Consider the following 9,748-nt stretch of genomic DNA (forward strand, 5'->3'; position numbering starts at 1 on the left):
TTTTTTTATTTTTAAATTAATATATTTTTAAGAGACAAGGTCTCACTCTGTTACCCAGGTTGGAGTGCAGTGCTTGATCATAGCTCACTGTAGCATCAAACTCCTGACTTCACGTGATCTTCCCACCTCAGCTTCCCAAATAGCTAGATAGATGCATGTCACATGCCTGGATAATTTTTTTTTTTCTTTTGTAGAAACAGAGTCTTGCTACATTACCCAGCATGGTCTAGAACTCCTGGCCTCCAGTGATTCTCCCACCTTGGCCTCCCAAAGTGCTAGGATTACAGGCATAAGCCGCCATGCTCGGCCCACGGGCACATAATTTAAAGAACCACATAATTCTCCTACACTTGTTGCTGCAGTAATTTCCTCATTCCTCCCTATTTTCCTTTCCTAAGAGGCAACCACTTCCAATTCTTTCAGCTGATTCTTGTAATATTTATCCTCACACATCCTAATTTGCTTAAATTGCTACTTCATGGTTTTTCTGGTTTTGGCATTTTAAAAGGACTTCTTTCTAAAGAATATAATGTATCTTTCTGACAGTGCTCTCCAGCCCCCTGTACAAGCCTTTCTTGACCTTTCATGTTCTCAGAACAGTGCAATTCTAATTTTAGCTGTCTGCTTATATTTAAGAGTAGGGTATTAAAAAGCCAAATAGAGGCTCTGATCTTGTGAGTGGAGCTGCTATCTTCCCCATAGGGTTATCTGGCTCTGCTACCTCCAATGTCAGGATGTTTGAGTATTTCTTCTTGGGCCAGTAAGTCTTCCAGTCTTCTGCTCAAGGAGATAGACCTGGCTGCCAGGGTCCTGGGACCCAGGTGGGGCTAAAGAGCAGTGAGTCTCAGCATTGGTTCTGTGGACTTTCCTTTTTTTGTTGTAATTCCTTGCCATCAATGGTGCCCGCTGTCCTCCAGTCAGTCCTTAGAGGCTCCATTAACTTCCTCCAGAGAATAAACCTTAAGCCTAGTGGCAGGATTGTGGGAGGGCAGTTGCCCAGTTGCACAGAGTTGGGGAAGGCAGCTAAGGATCAAATTGTTATTTTTTTTAAAAAAAAAACCGGTTTATTGAGATATAATTGACATAAAATAAATGTCACTTATTTAAAATGTACAATTTGATAAGTTTTGACATATGTATACACCCATGAAATTATAAACAGTCAAGATAATGAGCACCTGGGCATGGTGGCTCATGCCTGTAATCCCAGCATTTTGGGAGTCCAAGGGAGGAGGATGGCTTGAGTCCAGGAGTTTGAGAACAGCCTGGGCAACAAAGTGAGACCTCCGTCTCTACAAAAAATTTAAAAATTAGCCGGGCGTAGCTGGGCGCGGTGGCTCACGCCTGTAATCCCAGCACTTTGGGAGGCCGAGGCGGGTGGATCATGAGGTCAGGAGATCGCGACCATCCTGGCTAACATGGGGAAACCCCGTCTCTACTAAAAAAAAAATACAAAAAATTAGCTGGATTTGGTGGTGGGCGCCTGTAATCCCAGCTACTCGGGAGGCTGAGGCAGGAGAATGGCGTGAACCTAGGAGGAGGAGCTGGGAGTGAGCCCAGATCGCGCCACTGCACTCCAGCCTAGGTGACAGAGCGAGACTCCATCTAAAAAAAAAAAAAAAAAAATTAGCTGGGCATGGTGGTGCATGCCTGTAGTCCCAGCTACTCAGGAGGCTGAGGTGGGAGGATCACTTGAGCCTGGGAGGTCGAGGCTGCAGTCAGTGAGCTGTGATCACCCCACAGCCCTCCAGCCTGAGTGACAGAGTGAGACCCTGTCCCCCACCTAAAAAAAAAAAAAATAAGACAGTGAGCATATTAGTTGCCCCTCAAGTTTCCACTGCCTACTCAGGCAACTGCTGATCTGCTTTCTGCCACTAGATTGGTTTGCATTTTCTAAGATTTTATGTAAATGTAATCATATAGTACTTGCTCTTTTTAGTGGGGAGGGATTCTGCCTTTTTTCACTCAGCATAATTACTTTGAGTTTCATTCATGTCGTTGAGTACATCAATAGTTCATTCCTTTTTATTGTTAAGTGGTATCTCGTTGGATTCATACACCAAAATTCGTTTTTTCATTTAGTTGTTGAAGGATATCTGGATTGTTTCCAGTTTTTGGTTATTACAAATAATGCTGCTATGAACATTCATGTTCAGGTCTTCGTGTGGACATAGTTTTTCATTTTTCTTGGGTTAACACCTAGGAATGGAATGGCTGAGCCTTATGGCAGGTGTATGTTTAACTTTTTTTTTTTTAGTTGAACTTTGAACAACATGTTTAACCTTTAGTGAAACTGCCACACTGTTCTCCAAACTGGTTGTACCATTTCATATTTCCACCAGCAGTGAACCAGAAAGTTCTAGGTTGCTCAACATCTTGCCAACATGTGATTTGGTCAGTCGTTTAAATTTTAGATATTCTAATGAGTATGTGGTGGTATCTCATGGTTTTAATTTGCATTTCCTAATGACTAATGATGTTGAGCATCTTTGCATGTGCTTATTTGCCATCTGTATATCCTCTTTGGTAAATCGTTCAAATCTCTTGCCCATTTATAAAATTTGGTTGTTTTGTTTTTTTATTGAGTTTTGAGATTTCTTTACATATTTTGGATACAAATCTGTTATCAAATGTGTGACTTGCATATATTTGCTCCTAGTCTGCAGCTTGCCTTTTCATTCTCCTAACAATGTCTTTCAAAGAGCAAATGTTCTCAGTTTTATTTCTTTTTTTCTCCATAAGCGATTTTAGAATCTTCCATACATGTTCTTAATTTTGATGAAGTCCAATGTATTGATTTTCTTTTATTGATTTTGCTTTTGGTGCTGTTTCTAAGAAATATTTGCTTAACCCAAGGTCACAAAGAGTTTCTCTTGGGTGTGTGTGTGTGTGTTTCCTTAGATATTAATGGTTTTAGGTTTAGGTCTGTGATCCATTTTGAGTAAATTATTTTTAATTAATTTTCTTTCTTTCTTTTTTTTTTTTTTTTTAAGAGACAGAGTCTCGGCCGGGTGCCCTGGCTCACATCTGTAATCCTACCACTTTGGGAGGCCGAGGTGGGCGGATTGCCTGAGCTCAGGAGTTCATGACCAGCCTGGGCAACACGGTGAAACCTGGTCTCTACTAAAATATAAAAAAATTAGCTGAGCGTGGCAGCACGTGCCTGTAGTCCCAGCTACTTGGGAGGCTGAGGCAGGAAAATTGCTTGAACCTGGGAGGCAGAGGTTGCAGTGAGCCGAGATTGCACCGCTGCACTACTCTAGCCTGGGCGATAGAGCGAGATTCTGTCTCCAAAAAAAAAAAAAGGAGACAAAATCTCACTCTGATGTCCAGGCTGGAATTCAGTGGCATGATTATAGGTCACTGCAGCCTTGAAGCCAGGGCTGAAATGGTCCTTTTACCTCAGCCTTTGGAGTAGCTGGGACTACAGGGGAGTGCCATGTTCCTGAACCATTTTCAGTTAATTTTTTCTGTATAGTGTGAGATGGGTCAAAGTTCTGGGTTTTTTTTTTCTTTTTTGTACATGAATATCCAATTATTTCAACACTATTTGTCAAAAAAGACTGTTTTCCCCCATCAAATTGCCTTTGCACTTACGCAAGTTACTGTTTCTTAGTCTCTAATCTATTTTTCTATTTGTCTCTTTTGAATTCAGTACCACACTATGTTGATTATTGTAGCTTATATTAAGTCTTAAAGTTACATAGGGTAAATTCTCCATATTTTTTCTTTTTCAAAGTTGAATTGGTTATTCCAAATCTTTTGCATTTCTAAACGAATTATATTTTTATTTTTTATTATCTTTTTTTTTCGAAACAGAGTCTTGCTCTGTCATGCAGGCTGGAGTGCAATGGCACGGTCTCAGCTCACTGCAACCTCTACCTCCCGGGTTCAAGCCATTCTCCTGCCTCAGCCTCCCAAGTAGCTGGGACTACAGGCGCCCGCCACCACACCTGGCTAATTTTTTTCTTTTTAGTGGAGATGGGGTTTCACCTTCTTGGACAGGCTGGTCTTGAACTCCTGATCTCAAGTGATCTGCCCACCTCAGCCTCCCAAAGTGCTGGGATTATAGGCATGAGCCACCACACCTCCCTCCACCCCTAACCCCGCCCCAAGTAGCAGTGGTGCGAACACGGCTCACTGCAGCCTCCACCTCCCGGGCTCAAGTGATCTTCTTGCTTCAGCAACCTCCCTCCACCTCTAACCCCGCCCCAAGGCATGAGCCACCGCGCCTGTCCCTAAATGAATTATATGATCAGCTTGTCAATTTTAAAAAACACATTGTTAATGTAGAAATGAATCATATAATGTAAAATGTAAATGTTAATGTATACATATATGTATGATTTAATGTGTAATATAAAAAAATATAAAAAGTCTGCTGGGATTTTGACTTGGATTTATTATAGCTATAGATTAAATTGGGGAAAATTTACATCTCACCAAGTTCAGTGTTGGATATAAGTGGTAACAGCAGACATTCTTTCCTTGTTCTGATATTGGGGAAAGCAGTCAGTCTTTCACCATTAAGTATGATGCTAGCTGTAGGGTTTTCGTAGTTATCCATTATCAGGTTGTAGAAGTTCCCATCTGTTCCTAGTTTGTTGAAAATTTTCATCAGGAATGGAGGTTAAATGCTTATTTTGTATGTATTGAGCTGGTCACATGGTTTTTCTTTTTAAATTTTTGTTTGTTTGTTTTTTTGTTTGTTTGAGACGGAGTCTCACTGTGTCACCCAGGCTGGAGTGCAGTGGCGTGATCTTGGCTCACTGTAACCTCCACCTCTGGGGTTCAAAAGATTCTCCTGCCTCAGCCTCCCGAGTAGCTGGGTTTACAGGCACCTGCCACCACACCTGGCTAATTTTTTTGTATTTTTAGTAGAGATGGAGTTTCACCATGTTGGCCAGCCTGGTCTTGAACTCCTGATCTCAAGTGATCCTCCCGCCTTGGCCTCCCAAAGTGCTGGGATTACAGGTGTGTGCCACCACACCTGACCTTTAATTTGTTAATATAGTGAATTAAATTGATTGATTTTCAAATGCTTTTTTTTTGAGACAGGGTCTCACTTTGTCTCTCTGGCTGGAGCAGTGGTGCGAACACGGCTTACTGCAGCCTCGACCTCCGGGGCTCAAGTGATCTTCCTGCTTCAACAACCTCCCACCACCCCAACCCCGCCCCAAGTAGCTGGGACTATGAGCATGTGCCACTGTGCCCGGCTAATTTTTTTTTTTTTTTCTTTTTTTGTAGAGATGGGGTTTTGCCATGTTGCCCAGGTTGGTCTTGAACTCCTGAGTGCCAGCAGTCCTCCCACCTCGGCCTCCCAAAGTTCTGGGATTACAGGCATGAGCCACCATGTGCAGCCAAGATTTTTCTTTTCTTTTTTCTCTTTCTTTCTTTCTTTCTTTCTTTCTTTCTTTCTTTCTTTCTTTCTTTCTTTCTTTCTTTCTTTCTTTCTTCTTCCTTCCTTCCTTCCTTCCTTCCTTCCTTCCTTCCTTCCTTCCTTCCTTCCTTTCTTTCTTTCTCTCTCTCTCTCTCTCTCTCTCTCTTTCTTTCTTTCTTTCTTTCTTTCTTTCTTTCTTTCTTTCTTTCTTTCTCTTTCTTCCTTTCTTCCTTTCTTTCTTCCTTCTTTTCTTTTCTTCTCTTTTTTTCTTTTCTTTCTTTTGAGACAGAGTCCGGCTCCGTCCCCCGGGCTGGAGGGCAGTGGTGCAATCTCGGCTCACTGCAACCTCCACCTCCCGGGTTCAAGTGATTCTCGTGCCTCAGCCTCCTGAGTAGCTAGAACTGCAGGCACGCCACCATGCCCAGCTAATTTTTTTGTATTTTTAGCAGAGACGGGGTTTCACCATGTAGGTCAGGCGGGTCTCGAACTCCTGACCTCAGGTGATCTGCCTGCCTCGGCCTCCCAAAGTACTGGGATTACAGGTGTGAGCCACTGTGCCCCACCCTGAAATTTTTCAAATGTTAAACTAATCTTGCAATTCTGGGATAAAGCCTTCTTGGTTAAAATATATGATTCTTTTTGTATATAATTGAAATCAATTTGCTAAAATTTTGTTTTAAGAAATGTGCACCTACATTCATAAGTTTTCTTTTCTTTTTGAGACGGAGTCCCGCTCTGTCGCCCAGGCTGGAGTACAGTGGCGTGATCTCGGCTCACTGCAAGCTCTGCCTCCCAGGTTCAAGCGATTCTCCTGCCTCAGGCTCCCGAGTAGCTGAGATTACAGGTGTGTGCCACCACGTCCGGCTAACTTTTGTGTTTTTAGTAGAGACAGGGTTTCACCATGTTGGCCAGGATGGTCTCGATCTCTTGACCTTGTGATCCGCCTGCCTCGGCCTCTCAAAGTATTGGGATTACAGGCGTGAGCCACCGCGCCCGGCATAAGTTTTCTTTTCTTGCAATGTCTTTGGTTTGATTCATAGAATGCTGATCTCATAGGATTCCCCACCCCTCCCTTTAGCTTTCTGGAAGAGTTCATATAGAATTAGTATGACTTCTTTAAAATTTTGGTATTATTATTATTTATTTCTTCTGCTTACTCCGAGTTTCACTTTCTCTTCTTTCTGTAGTTTCTTAAGAAAGAAGGAGGCTATGGGCCGGGCGCGGTGGCTCAAGCCTGTAATCCCAGCACTTTGGGAGGCCCAGACGGGCGGATCACGAGGTCAGGAGATCGAGACCATCCTGGCGAACACGGTGAAACCCGGTCTTTACTAAAAACATACAAAAAACTAGCTGGGCGAGGTGGCGGGCGCCTGTAATCCCAGCTACTCGGGAGGCTGAGGCAGGAGAATGGCGTAAACCCGGGAGGCGGAGCTTGCAGTGAGCTGAGATCCGGCCACTGCACTCCAGCCTGGGCGACAGAGCGAGACTCCGTCTCAAAAAAAAAAAAAAAAAGGAAGCTGAGGTTGTTGATTTGAGCACTCTTTTTCTCCTACTTTAGACAGTTGAGTGCTATGGATTTCCCTCTAAGTTCTGCATTCCCTGCACCCCACCCATTTTGATATGTTGTGTTTTCTTTTGCATCAGTTCACAATGCTAATTTATCTTTGATTTCTTCTTTGACCCATGGGTTAAGAAGTGAGTTATTTAGTTTTCAAACATTTGGGTGTTTTTGAGATTTTATTTATTTATTTGTTTGTTTATTTTTTTGTCCAAGAGGCATTTTGTTTGTAAATCTCTATTACATCTCTAGAAAAAGAATGCTAGAATTTTCCCTCTTGTGTGTTTTTGTCTTGCTTCTTCATGGTCCATGATGCCAGCTGAGGCTGTCAGTACAATGAAACCAAACTGGTGGGATGGAAGAAGATTACTCTGCCATTTTTCTGGATCTTTGAGTTGCACATCACATCTGGGGCTGATCACGCCACACTTGTTTAGCCTGCCTGTGAGGCAGCTCTTTGATCACCAATGATTTCAATTTTGCCAATGTAACCATGCTTCATCATCACAATGAAAAACTGGACGATGACTTCGGAGCACAGCCTAATAAGAACCTGAGTTCGTGGCCTCTCTTTTCAGCATTGTTGATGCTCTTGAGAGCATCAGCCTGAACATTCATGCACACCATTGTGGCGGTGCAGAGAGATAAAGGAAAGACGATGGGAGGGGAGAGCACACAGTGTTATTGAGATATATTTTTCCTATTGATTTCATTTTGGTCACAGAGCATACTTTGTATAACTTGAACCCTTTTAAATTATTGAAATTCATTTTATGGCCCAGAATTGGACTATTTTGGTAAATGTTTTTTTGTGTACTTAAAAAAAAATGTATATTCTGCCAATCTTGGGTGGACCTGGAAACTTTCTCAAGCCAGTAAGCCGGGGCACTCAAAGAGCTCATTTTGTTTATTTCCTGTCTCTCAGGAATTGGTATACTTCATTGCCGTATACCCAATGTCTTCAGAACAACTGTTTCATATATTTGTCTATTTTATAAGTTGCATTTGGTGGAAGAAGAGTAAATTTGGTCTGCTATTCCATCTTAGCCAAAGTGGCAGTCTCTTTGAACTGCTTTTTAATTGAGTTTTCAACCAGTATTCCTTTTCTAGCCCTACTTTAACCTTCCACTTCCAGAAGTAGCTGGTACTGACTATTCCTGAGCCTTTTCGGTGTTCTTAGATGTCAGTTGTGTTGTTTCTTGGCTTTTCTCACTGCTGGTTGTGGAATCTAATAAATACTCTAGCAGAGTTATTAAAGCAGTGCTGACACTACACAGGGGACCCTGAAATTAGACAATTATGGCTGGCTGAAACAGGACCTCAAACTCATATACCAACAAGGGCTCTCTTGGGAGAGAAAATGATTGAAAACATGGGTGCAAGATAACTGGAAGGGGTGGGGACGAACACAACTCAACTTTAGACAACTCTGCTCCCATCTCCTGTGACCATGGAAGAAAGAAGGCCTGGTGCTGCTGGATCTTCTAGGAAAGTTTCAGAGAAGCTGGAAACCCATAACTTTACATAAAGTTACTCCTTCCTTCCTTCCTTCCTTCCTTCCTTCCTTCCTCCCTCCCTCCCTCCCTCCCTCCCTCCCTCCCTCCCTCCCTCCCTCCCTCCCTCCCTTCCTTCCTTCCTTCCTTCCTTCCTTCCTTCCTTCCTTCCTTCCTTCCTTCCTTCCTCTCTCTCTTTCTCTCTTTCTCTCTCTCTTTTTCTTTCTTTCTTTCACGGAGTCTTGCTCTGTCACCCAGGCTAGAGTACAGTAGTATAATCTCGGCTCACCGCAACCTCCGACTCCCTGGATCGAGCCATTCTCCTGCCTCAACCTGCTGAGTAGCTGGGACTACAGGCACGCACCACCACGCCCAGCTAGTTTTTGTATTTTTAGTAGAGACAGGGTTTCACTATGTTGGCCAGGATGGTCTTGATCTCCTGACCTTGTGATTCACCCTCCTCGGCATCCCAAAATTCTGGGATTACAGGTGTGAGCCACCGCACCCAGTCCAGAATCACCTCTTTAAAAAATCTTGGCATCTCATCCAAATTTAAAAGAATGTCGAGGGCCAAATGAAAATCCACCTAAGGATGCGATGACAGCTCGGGATTTGCATCTCTGTTTCTCTTTCGCATTTTCCTGCTCCATTATGCAGGGAGGTGTATATTCACTGGCCTTTGGGGACTGAGCGTGGGTGAGTCTCTATGGGTAGCAAGGAAATGGCAGACTTTCTATGAAAACCAACTGAATCATGGAATGAGAGAGCTGGAAGTGACCTTAGAAAAATGTGGTCAAACCCCAAGATGTTATGCAAGAAGCACCTAAGGCTTAGAAAAGTCAAGTGACTTCTCCAAGTACAAAGACTGTATTAGTTAATAGTTGGGCTGAGTCTGCATCTAGTTGCCTAGCCAAATTTTCTTTCTTCTGTATTCCATGAGAGCAAGAGATATGTCAGTATCCTTAATGCAATTCTTGGTGCATAGTAGGTATTCAATGAATATTTGTTAAATTAAAAACATGTACTGAGTTGCTTTCTATAATATTAGCATGTGCTATCTTTATCAGTTAGGATATGGTGTGACTACATATAACAGAAAATCCCCAAAACATTAGCTTATATACAATAAAGATTTATTTATCTGTGAAAGAAATTTGGACCTTTAGGGTGACAACAATGTTCTCATCTGCTCTGGTTCTGTTTTACAATTCTTCGTGTATGACTTCCATCCTTAAATTTATCTTATGATACTGAAGCTATAGCCATACAGCTCAACTAAATTCCAAGATGGAAGAATGTAGAATGCATCCATGGCAA

At 42.6% G+C, this 9,748-nt stretch overlaps 1 pseudogene; it reads right to left on the reverse strand.

Annotated features, from left to right (window-relative positions):
- Window positions 1–7,186: 7,186 nt before the first annotated feature.
- Window positions 7,187–8,022, reverse strand: LOC119627255 (small ribosomal subunit protein uS8-like; annotated as a pseudogene).
- Window positions 8,023–9,748: the final 1,726 nt, after the last annotated feature.

This window comes from Chlorocebus sabaeus, chromosome 14 (assembly GCF_047675955.1).
Source record: "Chlorocebus sabaeus isolate Y175 chromosome 14, mChlSab1.0.hap1, whole genome shotgun sequence".
NCBI classification, from domain to species: Eukaryota; Metazoa; Chordata; class Mammalia; order Primates; family Cercopithecidae; genus Chlorocebus; species Chlorocebus sabaeus.